General features: G+C 41.7%; 1 protein-coding gene and 2 long non-coding RNA genes across 3 annotated transcripts in view; all 3 read right to left on the bottom strand.

The window, feature by feature from the left end:
- Prkar2b (protein kinase, cAMP dependent regulatory, type II beta) overlaps positions 1-245 on the bottom strand; it is a 103,199-nt gene extending 102,954 nt beyond the window's left edge. The window contains exon 1 of the mRNA XM_030246614.1: positions 94-245. The gene's annotated coding sequence lies outside the window, so the exon portion shown is untranslated. The remainder of the gene's footprint in view (positions 1-93) is intronic.
- Positions 246-815: 570 nt separating this feature from the next.
- Gm51992 lies at positions 816-3,140 on the bottom strand. The gene is made up of 3 exons (XR_003950224.1): positions 2,907-3,140; positions 1,510-1,635; positions 816-880 (listed from the first exon to the last, which is right to left on the bottom strand). It is a non-coding gene; the product is annotated as a predicted gene, 51992 (long non-coding RNA).
- Positions 3,141-11,824: 8,684 nt separating this feature from the next.
- Positions 11,825-19,860, bottom strand: Gm33111. The gene is made up of 3 exons (XR_872662.1): positions 19,378-19,860; positions 16,095-16,175; positions 11,825-15,059 (listed from the first exon to the last, which is right to left on the bottom strand). It is a non-coding gene; the product is annotated as a predicted gene, 33111 (long non-coding RNA).
- Positions 19,861-20,157: the final 297 nt, after the last annotated feature.

Genomic DNA, 20,157 nt, shown 5'->3' on the forward strand with positions numbered 1-20,157 from the left:
CTCAAGTGGCCCCAGGGTGGAGGCAGCCTGAGCCTGGGGCGTGGGGCTGAGGCCGCGCGCTCCACCTGAGCTCCCTGAGCGAATCCCACGCACCTTTCTCCCTGTCCCACGCAGAGTTGGTGCGGCGCAATTCCTGCTGAAACTTCAGCCTCCACCTTGGTGGCTTTTCCTTTTCCTAGAATCCAACCCCAAGAGAAACGTGCGTGGTGTCTTTTGTTAGTCGCACAGCCCTACTGGTTCTCTTCTGGATAAAAGAGATGCTGCCACTTGTCTGTCACAAAATTTTCTTTAATTCCGCCTTTTAGCCTCGTGGCTGTGATGGTTTGCCTTACAGATGCTCTGCCACACTCTGCTTAGTACATTTCCTACTGGTTACTGAGACAAAGGCCGCATTTATTGTGTAGCACTTAACAAAGTTAGTTGATCCTTCAAGACAGGATACAGGGTAGTCAGGGCAGCTGGACAGACAACTAAGGGTGTGTTACCTGATTAGCCTCTTGTTGCTTATTTTTAAAACCTTTCCTGACACTTTGCGTCACTTCAATTAAATCTCCAAAATTTGAATATAGCAATAAAAAGGAAAAGAGAACTACACATTTGTGCTTTTTAAAGAAAACCCTTGTCTTTAAAACGAGCCTATTCTGAGAATTTTGAAACAGAAAAATTTATCTTTTGCCAAATTAAACGCTGTATAAATATGCATACTTTATTTTCTACGATGCCCATTTCATTGTAAAGCAGTCCAAGTGCAAACTCACTTGAGTTTTATTTTATTCTTAAGTTTTATTTATTTATTGAGTTTTATTTTATTTCCTTAGTTGTTCTCACTTACCTTTCTGCCCACACATAAGGAAAATATGTGACTCACGAAACCCAAAACCTAGAAATCAAAAATATCATTTCGTTTTATTTTTTAAAAATTGCTTCTTACCCATTTGTTTACAATGTTTATTTATCTTTTTTTTTCATAAGGGAATTCATTTCTCAAGTTCAGTTTCTTAACCTCATAATAATAATACTGGTGTGTGTTTTTTTTAAAATAACATACTTCTAAATTGTAATTGTGTGGTGTATAAGAAATAAACTCAGAAAAATGTGGTCTTCACATGAGGCCATATGGAACACAGTATTAGTCAAGTTCTCTACCGAAATGTTTTGCAGATCCAATAATCTAAGATGTATTTCTATCATGTTTCTCCCTACTGCTCAGCAGAAAATGCAAAGAATACTAGTTAAGATGGGATTTTATCGTTGCGGTCCTCAATGTCGATCAAGAATCCTCGCTCATTCAAGCTCATTGCTGTGTAATTCTGGCTTTGTGGCTCCTCCACCTCCAGTCATTTCCTCTAAGTCAGCTAACAGGAAAGTGGGGAAGAGAAAGGAGCCTCCTTCCGGCAGCAAACACTCATCTTTTCTTTTGGCTACAACTTCTGACCACATACATTTTATTTTCTGAAAGTGAGTAATGGTACCTCCCAGCCCATGTGCTCTTCCACAGAACAACTTTACCATTCCTAAGCCCGGAGTGCAACGCAAGGGGGATTGTGACTGCTTTGGCCAGTGGTGCATTTAGAAGTCACTCTAGCCCTCTGGTAGGTGCCTGACCAAAGTTCTGATCCATGGAGTTGGTGAACCCTTAAAAACAGGAGGAGGTATGTGTTAGCCTTGAAATTTTGGTAGTTTGTTGCACAGCAATAGCAATTAAATGCTACAATGGAGAAATTTGGGGAAAATATTCTTTATTTTGAGCAGTTATGTACAAGCAAATGCTTAGAGGTGGAGGAAAACCAAGTATAGGGACAATTATTAGTCTGTGGATGTTCAACACCTTTCTCAAAAACAGAGGAAGCAAGGAACCACATTTTTAAGTATCGTTCTCCAACATGGTTTTTTTTTTTTTGTTTTTTTTTTTTGTTTTTTTTTTTTTTTTTTAACATCATAGATTTCTTATACAGGGTGTGCTAGATGGCTCGCTTTCATTAGCCACAATGCCAGGAGCTCCCCTTGTTTTAGAGCTGTAGAAGTGACTCGGGCATGAAATTAGTAATTGGATTAAATGACCTGTTGTTGGTCTCTCGTTCTGGGAGGTTTCCAAGAGAATAATACTAAGAGCAGATATGTTGGATTTAAACCATCTTGGCAATCATCACTCTGGTAATTTTTGTTTGCATCAAGTTTTAAGCCAATAACCATGACCTGAAAAGGAAAAGCTTCATTCTCATGTTCCCGTTATGCTACACTAGAACTGTTCTCAGAACAAATTTTCACTTCTCAAATCCTGTTCGGGCTTTTAATCACTGCCACATAATCTTTGAGACAATGTTTTATGATTTCCTTCATTTTAAAGATACTTGCTTTTGAATGTTTGAGTGTAATGACGGCGTTTTATAGGGACTACTCATCTGGAATTCTTTTAAAGAACATCATTGCTATTGATTCTTTGGTTGTTGATTTACAAAGCAATTTGCACTTGTTTCTCAGAGGATCAGACTAACTGCAGTTGCAAAAGGATTTAAATGCTCAGCACTGAAATGCAATAAAAATGCTACCAAGTTTATTTCTGCACGGAAAAATTGGACAGAGATATCAAATCGCTTTAATGCAACCACTTAAAACAAGGCAGTATCAAAGGGAAGCCAATAGTTTGGGCAAGCTTTACAATGAAGAATAATAACTATGGCCAATCAATCACTTAGCATTTCTTATCAATAGTTAAGGTGTATCTTGATCAAATAATTCTGGTATAAGGAACAGAAATGCACTCATAGAGAAAGGAAAATTAAAAGAAATAAAAATATGCATATTGGAACTGTGCTTGCCCAAAGCTTTGGTTTTATACCTTCAGTATTTTGTCAATGACTATGGTTTTGTTAGATCTATTAAGGTTCTCAAGAAATCAAACCCACCTAGACGGTCTTGACCATCTTGTAGACTATCTGACCTTGTCTGTGGTGGTCCAGTAAGTGCAGCCACTGGGATGTAGGATGAAGATGTAGCAATATACATACTTGACATGGCCTGCCTTATCTACTGAAAACAGTGGATTATAAGTGTTATAGACTGCTGGGCGTTGGTGGTGCACGCCTTTAATCCCAGCACTTGGGAGGTAGAGGCAGGCAGATTTCTGAGTTCGAGGCCACCCTGGTCTACAAAGTGAGTTCCAGGACAGCCAGGTCTATAAAGAGAAACCCTGTCTTAAAAAAAAAAAAAGGTGTTATACACAAATCACAACATTGTCTGCCAAAAGTGATCTCACAATCTGGAAATCCTAGAGTTTGGACTAATCAATGTAAAATATTGAATCTCTAGATGCAGTTCTACAGGGTTATGTCTAGAAGACTAGAGGTTCTCAAGTTCTAGAAGAACCGATTTTCTAGGGGGCTGATTAAAATGCTGGTGCTACAGGACACGCCCCCCTTTCAGATTCAATAGACGGAGGTGGAGCCTAAGAACTTCTGTGTTGGGGCAGGTGTGGTGGTGATGATGGTGGTGAAATGCTGTTCTGGGGCAGGCCTTTCAGAGGCAGAGGCAGGCAGATCTCTGAGTTCAAGGCCAGCATGGTCTACAATTCGGTCTTAAAAAACAAACGAGCAAACCAAACCAAACAAAAAGACTCTTATTTTGAGCAGACTAATTGTTAACTCCTTCTGTAATTCTATTCTTCAGTTGATCCTGAAAAGTTAAGGTGATTTCAAAAAGCATCCAAGAGTCTGTCCTTAAACATCATGTTTCACAAATAGAATGTGAGTTTCCTTTTGAAGAAAAGACTGGACACACATTTACCTCTCCTTTTTAAAATCCCCGTCAAAATAATAGTTAAATGAATGAGTAGGGGAAATCTCATAAGCAGAAAAATAAGAGAATCCCATAAAATTAAAATAACTGCTTTAAATTTACTGTCTTAAAAGGAAAAAAAAATTCTGGCATGTGCTTAAAGATGTTATATTAAGTTGAACAAGCCAATCCTAAGAAAATAACACTGTTTGGGTCTGCAAACACAAGGCAAATAAAACCATCAAAATTTGTAGAAACAGAAAGAAGGGCGGGTTGACAGGGGCTGGGGACATCAGAAGGCAGCCTTCTTGTTTTAGTGGGCAAAAAGCTTCAGTTTTGTAAGAAGAAAGGGTTTTGGAATTGGTTGTATAACAATGTGAATATATTTAACTGCTGGATTGTATTCTTAAAATGGATAAAGCAGCAATTCTGTACTATGTTTACTTTTCTAGTGAATTCAAAAATATATTCTATTAATTCTTTAACAGTGTCAGACGATGTATTTTGAATTTTGATCAATTTTACTCTCAGTTCCTCCCTTTACTCCTCTCAAGCTGTACCCCAACCTGGCTACACCTCCCCTTTCCTCACAGTTAATTCTTAATGGAAAATTTAATCAGAGAAAGACAGCAGAGAAGAGACAAAAGCAAATGAGAATTGTCTACTCGAACTTTGAACATACTTAACCAAACTAGACAGTGCAGAAAGGTGGGCCTGGGTGAGGAAGGACTCAGCAAGAGGGAGCCAACAGGGAGGACCACATCTGTCTCACTGAAGCACTGGCACCTATGGAGGGGATAGAGGTGACAGGGTCCTCATGCCACTGTCCTGCCTCCAGCCCCTGTGTCTCCTGGTAGGACAGTGACTGCTCCCTCCTCCTCTGACCCATCAGACATCATTGCTCCTGCAATCCCTCCTGCGGCAGCACAATTTCCTCTCCAACTAAACCATTCTAAGGCAAGCTGACTGGGATGTCCTCTGCTTCTTGTCTCCCGCTAGTCAAGCCCTGAATAATCCTCTCTCCTGCGTGGGAGTGCTAACTCTGACTCGCTTCTAACCAATAGAGTATGACAAAAGGGATGAATTAAAGTCTCAAAGCCGTTGGTTTTCAATTAATCAAAAGGGAGATTATCTTGGGCCTGACTTAATCAGGGGAAAGCAATTAAGAAGGAACAGGTTTTCTGTGCTCTCTCCTTGTAAGGGAGCCCACAGAAACACTTTATCCCCTTAACTCATAGAGCATCACCGTTTCTCTGGTCTTTTTCTATCCCCAAAACTGATCTTTCTTCTGTCCTGTAAGTAAACTTGTCTTACCCTCCTGCCCCCTAAATATTGAAGCACCCCAAAATCTTTGTCCATATTCCCTGAGTGATCTTATAAAAACCCAGCAGCTTGAACTACCATTTCTATACAGATGATTCCTGGGGTGGCAGTGGAGAGGGACCACTATAGCTGCCACTTGACAAGTCTAGGTATCATAGGGGCTCAATGCAGAAAATGAAGGACACATCACAGGAAGTCCTGAATTAAAAAACAGCAAATCCAGATATTCTGTAATGTGTAGTCAATGAGAATTCTAAACTGGAGAATTAAGAAATAACAGCATACAGTCTTCAGAAACATGTCACTTAAACAGCAAGAGAAATAGCTTGCAAGGCCGTGGAAGAAGTGGGAATGACACGCTGCCTGCCCAAATCACTTTCTACAGTAAGAATGAGGTTACAAGGACCCCTCATGGCCAGGTCTCTGAAACCATAACACAAAGATGCTGCAGCTTTTGTCTCGAGGGGAGTGAGGTGCTCATTGAGTGGGAATTCCCAGCTGCATCTTCAAGTGTAAGGACTCACTTTTAACAGGCCAGGGTCCTCGCTGCACTCTCTAAACACCCTCTGCTTTTCTCAGTTGAACATTTATGAAGCGCCCCTTTGTTTCATAATATCACGTTCTATTTCAGTAGTTTCCTCTTTGGCCCAACTTCTCTAACAGAAGTACCTCCATTGCACCGGTGAAACTCAAGATTCCTGGGTGTAGAATTCTCTTCCTAATCTGTCTCCCCGTGGGGGTAGAATGTGCCTTGTTTTGTGTGCTTGGCCTTCTTAGAGTAAATGTGTCCTTTGTTTGGAAAACAGTTTGCCATTTACCCTACTTCAAGGTCATAGTATCTTTTGTTTGTTGAACTGTGTGGTCCACTAAACTCTGTTTAGTCTTTCTCAGGGATATCTATCAGAACACAAGGGATCCTTGGGAGTGTCTAAATCACGTGGTATTTACCATTTTGAAGGTAAACTTACTTTTCACAGTTTTTTTCAATAAGGAAGTTCTAGAGTCATGAAAACATGTAAGCCAGGTCTATGTAGCACACAGAAATAGCTACCTTCTCTTACTGGACACATAACATCTTCTGTCAGCTGCATGTTACTACACCCTAGTGATTTTGATCATGCATGATAGTCTGTGGTGGCATACTTTGGCAGATGATTGCAAAGTACATAAGATTTGTGTTTGGCTTTTAACCACAAAACCCTCACCTCTAACTGCTGGAAGGTTATAGATGGCTGTGTTACCTCCACCTGACATTCGACAAGCCATTTGTTTGACATGAACATCAAGCTTTGTCTCTTAGAATGAGTCTTCTTCCCTCTTCTATTCGTTGGCTCTATAAATGGCATCATGACATCCTGACACTGCCCTAGACTCCCAAAGCCAATGTTGACTTTTGTGGACCACACTCCTGAGTGGATGAGCTGTCATGTCCTGTTGAGTCTACTCTCTGTGTCCCTCATGTCATTGTCCATCTTAGTGAGCTTGGACTGATATAACAAACATGGGGTGGCTTGGACAACAAAAGATTATTTCCTTATCATATGGGAGGATGGAAGTTCAACAACAGGGTGCCTGCCTAGGTGAGTGCTGGTGGGGTTCTCTTATGACTGGTAATGTGTTTGCCTGGCTTTTTCATGTTACATGTACATGGAAAGAGAGCACTCTGGTGTCGCCTCCTCTTCTCAGGCTACCAGTACTGTTGGCTAGGCCCTTATTCTTATGGCCATGTTTCACCTACCTCTGCACTAAACACCCATTTCCAAATATGACCACATTGAAGAAATCGGTTTCAGTGTGAGAATTTGGAGGGTGTGGGAATCGACATAATTTGGTGCAAGACATGTCCTTCAATGGATCTTTGTCACTTTCCTTCAATTCTGTGATCTCCTAATTAGCCCTCTTGTTTCCAAGTCTCTTTTATTACTACTTATGCGTTACTTGAGAAATCTAAGTTACTTTTGTTTGCATCATTTTATGCATAAACAGAGAGAGAGAGAGAGAGACAGAGACAGAGAGACAGAAAGAGACAGAGACAGAGAGAGATAGAGAGCCACAGGAACAAAACCCTCCTCTGGCTTTCTATTATGTGGAAGATAAAGGCAATCTCTTAATTATGAACCAGAAACTGATTATGTCTAATTCCCAGCTTTAGTTCAGACTCCTCTTACTTCACTTATACCACCAACACACAGAAACACTGTCACTTCTCTGGCCAGGGCTCTTCAATTTCCTACGTCTGAAATGTCACTTACCATGTCTGTCTACTTCATCTGCCTTGCCCACTCATAAATCTGACCTTTGGTCAAATGAGACAGTACAGATGCCCTCATGATTACTTCTGATGCTATGACCAGACATAATCATGTCCTATTCTGAGCATTCACTTTTGTTTTATGGTTTTTTATTTTACTTGTGGAGAAATTTAGTCTGTCTCTGGAAAGAAATCTGGAAGAAAAGAGTTATTGCCTGGCCTGTTCATGATTGCAGGAGGATTCTTTCTTTATTTTTTTCTTTCTTTATTTTTTAAAAAATAAACATATCTGTATTTATTTTTTATTATAGGTTATTTTTTATTTACATTTCAAATGTTATCTTCCTTCCCAGTTTCTCCTCCAAAACCCCCTATCCCATTCCCCTCCTCCCTGCTTCTATGAGGGTGTCCCCTACCCACCCACCCACCTACTCCCACCTCCCTGCCCTGGCATTCTCCTATGCTGGGGCATCCAGCATCCACAGGACCAAGAGCCTCCCCTCCCATTGATGCCAGATAAGGCCATCCTCTGCTACATCTGCAGCTGGAGCCCTGGGTCGCTCCATGTGTACTCTTTGGTTAGTGATTTAGTCCCTGGGAGCTCCGGGAGGTGGGGGAGGTCTCGTTGGTTGATATTGTTGTTCTTCCTGTGGGTTTGCAAACCCCTTCAGCGCTGCAGGAGGATTCTTCCAGGACTTATACAAAGTGCAGATGTTCAGGGAACCATAATATATGAATGGGGATTAGTATATTTCATACTCAAATGGGCACAAAATAATCTTACATTTTAAGGTGAGCTAATTGAAATTATATTCTATTTCAAGTGTTTGGTCATGTTATTTTTCTCAGGCTTTGACAAAATATCTTATTCAAGAAGGGTTTTGTTGCTAAGTATTTAGAACCATTGGTTTTGTTCAACATCTTCATTTTCTACATGAGAAAAAAAATGAGGATAAATGGAGATTCAAATTGGCCTTCCCAAGGTTTCCCAGTCTCTTAGTGGTAGAATTAGGATCAGTAGAATATATGCACACCATCAACTATAAATCTACTTGGTAACCATAGCCTTTTCAAAGAAGTTACCTTGCTACACAGAAATAAAGAGAACCACTTTGAGGAATCCTAACAACTCAAGGTACACCTAGGGTTCCATCTTGGTGACTCCTTTTCTGTAGACACTGCTGGTACAAAGCCACAGCTGTTGGAAGGATTTTGTTTTCTTGGGAAATATGTTTTTCACCATAGATTCTACCAGAATAAGGGTGCTTTAGGAGGATAGATGCTTTTAAAAAAATAACATGAAGTTTATAAAATATAAATAGATACCGAGAGAGGATTTGGACAAATAGTACTGTTTGGGATTTCTTGGCGACTATATGAAAGTAAGATCATCAATATTTAGAATACCAACCGCTTTATCTTCTACTTGTATGCACTGGCACGCATGATAAAGTTAAAAACTTTTGAGGTGTCAGAAACTGAATCTAGAGCTTCACAATGCTAGCCAGACATTCCTTTAATTGGCATTGTCCTACCCCCTCGCCCCCCTTTTTACTTTTTATTTTGAGATATAAGGTCTCCTTGAGCTGCCTAGAATGGCCTTGAACTCACCCGGTAGCCCACGAAGGGCTTGAATTTGAGATCCTCATACCTTTGACTCTTGAGTAGCTAGGATTAGAGGCCTCTACCGTCAGACCTAGCTCTAAAGTAAACGTTATACTAGTATTTCTAATTGTTGCTAACTCTGTGATTTGTTTTGGAGGTTTCTCTTAAACCATGTCTTATTTTCACAAGGTCTCCCCCCAGATGAGGAAGGATTAAAGGAGTGTTGGGTGCTAGCAAAATTATCCTTTGTACTGCAGTGTTGCAGTTCACAGTTGCAGTTCAGGCTTGATAGTCACACAGCCTGCCAGGGCTTCTCTATGTGTTTAAATAGAACCTGCCACCTTTAAAGAGACCCATGGACTATGCCTTTGGAGGTGTGCAATAATCCAGAGAGGATGGGAAGCTCTTAGGTAGGCAGTCAGGGCTTGAGTTTGTCATCAGTGAGAATAACACCACCATTCCAGGGATGCTATTTCATGGGCCAAGTTATGGGTTTAGATTATATTTCCCATTTTTGTTGCCTATCCCAATGAATCAGAAATATTAATGCTGAGAGCTGCACCAAGAAAACAGAATAAGAATAGCCTAGGAAGATATTTGAGATGCAGCCATTTTCCAGAATTAAAAAATATGGAGACTTAGCTGTTTGGCATACATTAAGGAGTATTTTTTTGTAATTGATGTATGTAGTAGCTCTCAAAAAGAGAATACACCCGTGAACTCAATGTTACTTATAAGTACTTTCTCTGCTTTAGGCACCACACTAGGGGCTGTCATTACACGGAAAGATCATTAGGCTAAAACAAAAATGCTCCTGTCTTTATAGTCAGTTTGGGGTAATAAGCATGAAGCAAACAAATAGGAAATAAATTACTTAGTCATGAGGAAAATAAGACATTCTAAAAGAATACCCTGGAAGACTTCCCTGGGAAAGGTGATTAGAAATGCTCCCTCTGTTGATTGCTGGGGTATAGCTTGGGGCCGCCATTATTCTCCATTAGATAGAGCAGGAAAAAGTGGTCAGTAGGGCGCTTTAGTGAGAGCAGCTGATACCATTATGCAGAGCTGGCTTGGATTCATCATCCGCACCCACCCAAAGCAGTTAGCACAACAGCCATTTTCCATAGGGCGCCACTTCTAAAGCACCTCCAGCTCCCCACAGCTTGCAGGGTTGGTTGGTCATCCCAGATGGCTTAATTGCATAATTGCGAGAGCCTCTAATGCTAACGGGAAATGGGACACAGGTCAGCATTACTCATGAAAAAAACATAGTTGACAATGTTTTTTACTCTTAAGCTAACAATGCTTCACTCATACACCTTATACATATTTCTTTTTTTAAAAAAATATTTATTTATTTATTTATTATATGTAAGTACACTGTAGCTGTCTTCAGACACTCCAGAAGCCTACTACATCAGATTTCGTGACGGATGGTTGTGAGCCACCTGTGGTTGCTGGGATTTGAACTCAGGACCTTTGGAAGAGCAGTCAGTGCTCTTAACGGCTGAGCCATCTCACCAGCCCCACATATTTCTTTTTAAAACATTCAGAAGTTTGACATTAAAAAGGAGAGGATGCGAAACATTCACAACTATCTATCAAATGCGAGTTTTTCATTATCGAAATATATTAATGTGCATCTTCAATGAGACTCTCCTTATGTTTATTATCTAACTAATCAACAAACATAACCTAACATGAATATCCCCTCCTATTCACTTTAATGTTATTCTAATTAACTTTCATTTTTACTCATTAGAGAGAGGTTTTCTCCCCAAAGCATAGTTGCACTAGTATTTGGGGGAAAATAAATCCTTAACATTCTAAATGATTTCTGTGTTCTTGTGTGATGTTCGCTGTCACACCTGTAAACTGCATCAATCCATTTTCCATCTTCAACTTTTTATTTATAAATAACAGTTCTCTGAATGGAAGAACTCTGCTCTTCATTCAAAGCAGAAAACTTTGGTGTTTGGCTTTCCATTAAGATAAGAGAGAGGGGGAGGGAGGGCAGGAGAGAGAGAGAGAGAGAGAGAGAGAGAGAGAGAGAGAGAGAGAGAGAGAGAGAGAGAGAGAACTGTTTCTAATCTTATCCATCTTCCTACAAACTTGGACCATGAACATCTGGTTTTGAGCTTTTTCCCATTGAGGCATGATTATAAAGGACTGTAGCTTTTTATTGCTGTGACAAACAGCACGACCAACATCAACCTGATGGGGAGGTTTACTTCATTTCACAGGTCACACTTGATCACTGCGAGAAGTCAGGAACTCAAGGCAGGAACTGATGCAGAGGCCATGAAGGAGCGCTGCTTACTGGCTTGTTCAGTCTGCATTCTTACATTGCCAGGGACCACCTGCCCAGAGGGGGGACCACTCACAGTTGGCTGGGCCCACTCAAGTCAAGAAAATGCCCTACAGACTTGCATACAGGCCAGTCTGCTGAGGCAGTTTCTTAATTGTGATGCCATCTCCCAGATGACTCTAGCTTGTTTCAAGTTGACAAAAAACTAACCAGCCCAGGAATCATCACAGAGTAAGAGACCTTAACCTTGTAGAAAAAGCCAGCACTGAGAGAAGCCAAGGGTCTGTCTTCTAAAACAACAACAACAACAACAACAGCAGCAGCAGCAGCAGCAGCAGCAATTCTGTTTCTTTCTATAAACTTGATCCCTAAACACCGGAAGTATCCTTTTCACTAACTACCAACTTCTGAGAGCAGTGACATCACACTTGGTCTATTCTATCCCTGCAGTAAAATGCATCTCAATTGGCCCATCTCACAGTTTCTAAGTGGTGTGGATCTATCACTGTGAATCCACCCGTTTACACTAACGTACCCCTTTAGTCATTTATTCCTTTTCAGCCTTAGAAAGCTTGACCATGCCCCGTGATTTGTCACGTCGGGCACAGCCTAGGCCTGATGAGTGATTCTTCTTTGAGGCTTCAGAGGAAGCCCATGAAGCTCGTGAGTAGCAGGAGCTGCACAAAAGCCAGAGAGTAAGATAGTTACTTCACTTCAAACTTATTCTCGGGTGTCTTTGTCTCCTGGAGTGGAACTGGATACTAGATAATCTTATATAGGTGCAGACTTGCGGTTTTATTTGTGTCTGAGTAGAAACACCTCACAACCATTGCAGTTCAAAACTCTAGAGCAAGAAAACTGCTGTCTCAAAACCCAAAAAAAAAAAAAAAAAAAAAAAGTCTCTTTATTCAGTGGCTCTTCTAGTTGCACTTATTGTTTTAATTTTTAAGAAGGGAGATTGCCAGTGTAGCACTCACTGCCACAAGCTGTGCAGTTGCGTTTCCCTGTATGGGGAAACCACGGGTTAGCACATCTGGAGGGCCTTGTCCTAGGGAAGCCAGCTTTCAGCTAACCGTGTCTCCCCTGGTGTCTTTCCTGCCAGGTAGGTAGGGCCTTTTGTTTTATGGTTTGAAAAGTCATACTCTCGTGATTCTAATGAATTTTTCCTTTTCTTTTCTCATTTATAAAAGATATTTTTATCCGTCACCACCTCAGTCTCTCTATAGTTGTTTATACTGACTCGAGACCTACATATTTGTCACCAAAATGAAAACAGAATCCATCTGTCCCTGTCATCCTTATAATAATATTATTCTTGTAGGCTAACAACTTGCATATGCACTTTCCCTTATTTATACACAATACTGGCCTTACACCTGAAATTCCGTTTATAAAAGGGGTATTTTAAGATAGTGATACAGTTGATTATAGGTATTTCAAAAACAAAAAAGCATAAAGAAAAACTAGAACCTCGCAGATTTCTAATACTGAGAGATAGTAAATTGCTATTTTTTAAAAAAGAAATTTTGGAACATACTTATTTTTTTGGGTTTTTTTTTCCCCTCCTTCCTGGGGTTTTCCTAAAATAAAGCAAACCACCTTGAGCATTTCTAATTCCGCCTCTTTATATTTATAAACCGTTGCTCTTCCATAAACATTAGATCTCTGCTCTCTGATAGCCCTCTTCCTTCACTGATTCTGCACAGAGATTTTTTTCTTTTTGCTTATTAATGTTTCATTAGCATTTTCCCAGGCGGTATATTTTCAGCATTTCTATTGTTATGCATATTACAGCGGGTTGCATGAATATTCGTGCCTTATTTCAAGCTTTCTCTGTAAAGCATGGGAATTCTAATCACATTTTTGCCTGGTGTTTTTTTTTTTTTTTTTTTTGTATATTTCACAGTTAGAAGGGAGCCCAAAGACTGGCTCTATTTTTAGGAGGTTTATGCCTCATTGTATTGATGATTGTCTCTTAATACAAAAGCACTCGTTCTAGCTCTCTTTTTAGGAGCTCTCTTATTGGCTTTAAAAGCCTCAAGCCTCAAAGTTAAGTTTCTTCCTAGCATGACTTTAGGCCTGGGGGATCTGCTGACACTGACTACAAGTAATATTTGCAATAAAATTACAGAAGGGAAGTTGGTTTGAATTCAAAGTCATTGAGTGCCTCTGAAGACTGCAGTGCTGTTAACTTCTTGATGGAGATGGGAAAGTCACCAATGCCATGAATTTCATTTCCATTTCCCCGGAATCAAATCAAATTTACTGGCCAAAGCCTTCTCCAACATGATGGGGCATATTGCAAATGGAGGAATAGCCAGCCAGTTCCAGGAACTCTGTTTTCAACTTTATTATGTTCCCTAATGCTCAGACGGTTGCCTTTGCCACTTAAACTCCAGCCTTCCCTTAGGAAAACAAACAATACAAGCTTGGAGCATCAGACGGAGTTTCGATTTTATCCCAATTTCTTTCATAACCAAGAGGTTGACTGTGTGGCAGTGGTACTCGTCTGGACCCCCGTCCCCCTGTAGCCCCGCCCCCCGTTTATTCTTGCCGACTTGACCTCTCTTTTCCCTGTAAACTCTGCTACTGTGTCCAAATTTTATTTCCACTCCTTCTGTTAGTCATATTGCATCACTGACAAAATACTTGAGGGGAAAACCTCCGCAAGAAAGGAAAGGTGCATTTATACTCGAGGCCTCTGAGGTCAGCTGGTTTTATTGCAATGGGCCTGCAGTGAGACCGAGCATCAGGGTGACAGGGGATTGGAGAGAAGAAGCTGCTGGTTGGGGACAGAGAGAGACAGAGTGAGGAAAGGCCAAGGAGAGGTCACACCCTTCAAAGGTCTTAATGACCTTTCTTAGACCTGCCTCTCCTCCAATCAGCTCCCACCTTTCTCTCCTCCAATCAGCTCCCACCTTCCAGGATTGTTACCACTCACTACTGGTCCCTTCAGTAGCTCATCCCATTGATTACGTCAGTGTCCTCATGGATCTGTTCCCATTTCCCAGAACCTTAGCCCTGAACACTGCCTTAGGTACCAATGCCTTCCCCACAAGAATGAGCCTTGGGTGGGAGGGGCCACGTCCTCTCCAACACATAGCATTTCTGTCTACCCACAGTGCCTCTTCTGAGTGAAGTCTTTCTTGTTCTGGTGCCGTTTTTTGTTTTTGTTTTTGTTTTTTTAGCTTTCACAAACCTGCCTCCCTTTCTTCTTCATTTCAACGATCCAGTCTCCCTGGTGCATCCTGGCTCTCTGGCTGCCTCCTGGGTGTCACACAGTATTCTCCTCCCCTTACCATCCCCGCCTCCTTGCTTGCCTTCCCTGTTTTATCTGACCTCTCACCAAATTTACTCCTGGATTTCTACAGACTGTGGTTTACCCCAAGCGCCAGTTGGAAACTTTTTCTATTGTAAAACATTTTTTTTCCTTGTGTTCTTCTAGAAGCCATGACATTCTGGGTTCCAAATCTGTCGCTTTGGCAATTTATCCGGTGTGTGTGTTAGTTATCCTCTGAGTGAGTTTTACTGGTGCTGTGTAAGAATGTTTCACGGCAGCATGTTTTTCCGAAGATTTCCTCTGCCTTGCTGTGCCCCCCCCCCCACTCCATCCCCCACCCCTGTTATTCGGGTTTAGGAGCTTAAGAGCAGTTTGCAGCATGGTTCTAATTCTGGAGAGTGAAGCTATTGCTGGCACTTCATTTATTTGCAGGCTGGAAGCCTGGTTGGAAGATAGGTTGGTTGTCAACCATTGTTCCTGTGGTCTTACAGCAGGGCAGCTCTCTTCCTTGCATAGGTCTGAAAGAAAGCAAGGGACAAGTCATGTGTTTTGTTTCATCACCGAGTTTGGGAGCAACACACCATCCCTTGCATTGTGCAATTCCAAGAAGGGAGCCTGTCCTTAAGGAAAGAACATAGTTTGTCCTCTTGCAAAAAGAAAGAAATTCTATTTAAAAAAGAAAATTACCATGCCAACCTCCATCTTCCTCCTTTTATGGCAAATACGTTTTCATATTGTTTGCTATTTTATTTCTATTTGTTTGTTTGTTTGCTTGCTTGTTTTTTGAGACAGGATTTCTTGGTGTAGTTCTGACTGTCCTGAAACTCTACAGACAAGGCTAGCCTGAAATTTGTGGATCTGCCTGAGTGCTGGGATTAAAGGTGTGTGCCACCACTACCTGGCTTATTCTGTTTATTTACTGTGCTAGAGTCTCCTGTAGCTCAAGCTAGCTTTCATTTTCTGATCTTCCTGTCTCCTCCTCTCCTGGGGCTGGGGTTATAGGCTTGGGCTGTTATACCCAGCTCTTTTATATCAATTCTTATTTGATGAAAGGAAACTATAAGGCAACACCAGTACTGACTTCTACTACCAGGCCTCAGTAATGCCCCCAATAGGAATAGAATAGCCGAAGCTAAGAACCAAATAGGGTTTCTACTGCTGTGATGAACACCATGGCCAAAGCAAGTTGGGGAAGAAAGGGTTTATTTGGCTTACTCTTACTGTTCATCATTGAAGGACAGAGACTCACACAGGGCAGGGATCTGGAGGCAAGTGCTGAGGCAGAGGCCATGGAGAAGTACTGCTTACTGGCTTGCTTTTCATGGCTTGCTCAGCCTGCTTTTTCTTTTACAGAACCAAGGACCATCAGCTCTGACTGATGCCACCCACAATGGGCTGGATCCTCACATACCAATAACCAATTAAGAAAATGCCCTACAGGCTTCCCTATAGCCCAATCTTATGAAGGTTTTTTTTTTCAACTAATATTCCCTCCTCTCTGATGATTCTAGCTTCTGTTAAGTTGACATAAAGCTAGCCAGCACACAACTTACCCCAGTTCCACAGCTGATAACCTCTGCCCGGCTTTCTTGGTACAAGTCTTAAGGGAGGTACACACCAAGGAACTGTTACCACTTTGATGGCAAAAAAGGACAAGAGAGATAACCATTCAACAGACTCCACCACAGGCCCTGGCCACAGCAGCTAACTAGTGATCTCTTGTAGGGGGCTGTATACCGCAACCTCAGTCTCGTTCTCCCCGCTTCTCGGTGCTATTCGCCCAAGTCAATCATACTTACTATAGACTAGATCTAATGAATGGAAATAAGCAATGAACTCCCAAAATGAACTCAATACTATGCTTCACACGTGAATCTAGACATTAAACTATGACATATATAACCCATATAGCATAACATATGTCATATATAGCATATATGTAACACATATGTATTTATACACACATATATGATAAAGTCTGATCCTTAACAGGTTTTGAGTAGCGTATATAATTCAACAACCCCCAGGTAACCTTAGAAGAGGACAAGACTGATTTGTTATTCTGCCTAAGAGAAATTCTATCCAGTGAGTTATAGACAGAAGTGGGAGAGTGTGAGGGGACACTGAGAACTTCACCACAACTCTGCTCATGAACACAGGCATTTTCTTGGAGGTATTTAATGGTGGGGGGACACAGAGGAACACACAGGGCTCTTGGCACTTTGTGATGTGAGCCTTAGGATCATCTATATTCCCCTCGGTGTGATCCTGTCCCTGAGGAATTCTCTGAAAGCAGCTTGCACCCCCCCAGACTCCTCTAGCAGGAAGGACTATGCCAATTACTGCATTCAATTACCCAAATCTTTCATATTCATTTTTCTTACTACAAATGAACAATTAAGTATTCCCATGCTTTATTAGCTTGGCGGATATGTATACATCCCTAATTGGAGAATATGGACCCGGGAATAGACTCAGGAGAGGCCTCTGGGCTTAGAAGGGACAATAAACTCGGGGCAGCAGTGATCCTGGGAGATCCAACAGATGCCTCCCAGCCTGCACTTGTCCAGTCCTGGAACGAAGTCACTGAGGCCTGGTAACTGCTTGCTCAGCTGTGTGACTCCACAGGGAGCCACCAGCTTTGAAGGACTGGCACTCTCTGGCTTCTTAACTGTTGGCTGAAATGAATGAATGGAAGGCCTCATCAAAGGCATCTGTGGACACATTCTCCAAGTCATCTTCCCACCAAGCTGCAGCTTCCTGTCAACCAGCACTCCTGCTGAAGGACTCATCTGGAACCCCTGTTCTCAGTCCTCAACCGCCGTTTCTTCTCATTGTTCTGGGGTCTGGAGCTCAGTCCAACCCCCCAGCTGCTCCTAAATTCCTGCCTGCCTTTCCCCATCATGGTCTTGGATGGCCTTCTCCAGTCAGATGGTCCTTTTCCTTCTTTTTTAAAATTTCTACTTTTCTGTTGTTTTGTTTATAAGTGTGTGCGCCAAAGTTCTGGTTTGTATTACTCTTCCCGTTTTGGTTCTCATTTCTGTTCCCTTACACTACCCCTATCACACTGCCTTGCCCCTCAAGGGGCAGGTGGCTCTCTGAGTTCAAGGCCAGCCTGGTCTACAGAATTCCAGGACCCTTAGAGCTATATGAGACCAGGTCTCAAACAAACAAAACAAAAATGTACACCACCATACCCAGCCCCCAGCAGAGCTTCTCACTCAGTTGATCTATGTTACATGTTCTGGTATCATTTGTATATGAGACTGATTTTATATGGCTATCTTTTTGTTTCTGAGTAATACTGTCACTGCTAGAGTGTGAGATGTTTGTCATGTGTTACAAGGTTGGTACTCCGTGCGGTGGTGCCACACTGGAGGGCTTTTCAGACCTAGTGGAAGACGACCAGATAATGGGGGTACTATTCATGAAAGAAAGCAATGATCCTTTCTGCCAAGTGAGTTTTTGCTTTGGCAGGTCACTCCTGATCCCCTCTCACAAATGAGTGCTGGCATCAGCAGGTTGCCATATGAGCAGCTCTTGTTATGGGCAAGTGTGACTCCCTCTCCGTCTCAGATAAAATATTTGACTCAGGTATTTTATTATAACAACACAAAACAGACTGAGACAGTGGCCAGTGCTGAGTTGGTACTTATATGCCAAGTGCTGTTCAAAGAACTTTTGCTAATGTTATCTCTTTTAACTATAAATCACAAAACACCTCGAAATGACAATATTATTATCCTCATTTTCCAAGAAGCCAAGGCACACAAATAAATAAGTAATTTGCCGAGATCTTATCACCAATGTATAAAGAATTCATTATTTAAGCGGACATATTTTATTCCAAAACATTGGGCCAGTCCACTTTCTGGCTTGACGTGGTGGAAATGGCTTTTCTCTTGGGTTGGCTTCCTGCTATTTGTAGTCAGTCAGCAACTCTTAAATCTTCCCCTTTACCTACTTTGTCCAAAATAAATAAGGACTTGCTTTACTCACGAGTGTAAGTCCCACTGTGGTTTTTCACCCTTTGCCACTGAATCACTGAAAAAAAAGTCTCTTACAGTCTTCCCTAGTGACTTTGTAATCTGGGTCCCCACACAGCATCGAACACAGGCACACTGACTACTTTTCTTATTCTGATGATAGATGGTCCTTTGGATGGTTTTGCCATCCAGCCCCACCGCCCTCAGGACCTGTTGTATAAACACAAGACCACACCACTCACTGATCATATCTTTCATCTCCTTCCTTCCTTTTTTCTTCCTTCTGAAATCTTTTCTGTATGCTCTCATTGAAGAACCAGCCTCCCTTTCTGTCAGGCTTAAACGCCATCTTCTAGCAAGGACAAACTAGGTTCACTCCTGTTTATGACTAAACCTCTGTTGCTCATGGTTTGGGCTATGTCCCACCTGTAGCCTTAAGTACAAATGGTTCTGTATTGCCTGTTCCAAGAATGGCAATCACGTCTGTTTCAAAAAGTTGTTTATAATCATCTTGCAACTTTCCTGTAGCATGTAATTTTTGCTACTTGCCTTAAGCTCTAGGAACGGGCCATGCTACCCCAACCCGACCCTGCCCAAGAATATTGAATCTGCGGATAAACAATATAGAGACACACATTGCTCAATTTTAACCTGCCTTATTGGCTCAATTGCTGGGCACTTCTAATCTACTTCAGCTAGTGTGCCCCTTCTAATACCCTTAGCTCAGCATCCTAAATCTGCCCTCAGCTTCAGTTGCTCAGTTACCTTTAGTCTCAGCTCAACACCCTACCTTTCCACCTATAGAAGCAGCCTATGGCTACTCCGCAAGAGATCTCACATGGCTGGTCACCTTTTTCCCCTCCAAAGAATGGTGAAAAAACTCCTCTCCTTTCCCTGCGGTCTCCAAGCTGGCCTGCAGAGACGCGGAAGTCCCGCCTATTCTGCCCAGCTCATTGGCCGTTAGCATCTTTATTGACAGATCAAGAACAAATTGGGGACCAGAACCACCCCCTACACCCTCCCTTTGTTCCCAGAGTTTCTATGGCCACCTATGTGGTTACCTTGTCTCGGTCACTTGCTTTGTTCTGCTCCTGTAACCCCCTGACAATTTTCCACCGTTTGGAAACTTCCTACCCCGGAACTGTAAAAGCCTTGTCTTCCTCACATCCAATGCTGACCTCTCAAAAGACACCTTAGAGGGAGGCAGCCCCGGTGCATGAATAAAAAGAAGCTTGCTTTAATTTAGCCACGAGGACTTGGGCTGCCTTCTTTCTCCTCCCATCTTTGGGATCAATACTCACCTTAGCCAACTTGTTCTTGGGTTTTTCATTTGGACTGCTTACCTCTTTCATGTCTCTAGCTCAAGGTGAATGTAAACTTTTGTGTGCTCAGAATCACTTCATTACAGCATTTTTTTTTTTTTAAATCCACATGCTGGGTTGAAACTTCCCTGTGTCTGAGACACAATCTTGAAAGAACACAGTATCAAGTGCTCTGACTCCGAATGTTGAAGTAGCAAGACATCAAAATTACACAAGTAAAACTCTGAAAAAAAAAATTTAATAATTTTCAAAAATACATTTATATTTTAAATAAGGAATTTATTTGAGGAACATGAAAACATGATGGA

The sequence above is a fragment of the Mus musculus genome, chromosome 12, assembly GCF_000001635.26.
Source record: "Mus musculus strain C57BL/6J chromosome 12, GRCm38.p6 C57BL/6J".
Taxonomy (NCBI): Eukaryota; Metazoa; Chordata; class Mammalia; order Rodentia; family Muridae; genus Mus; species Mus musculus.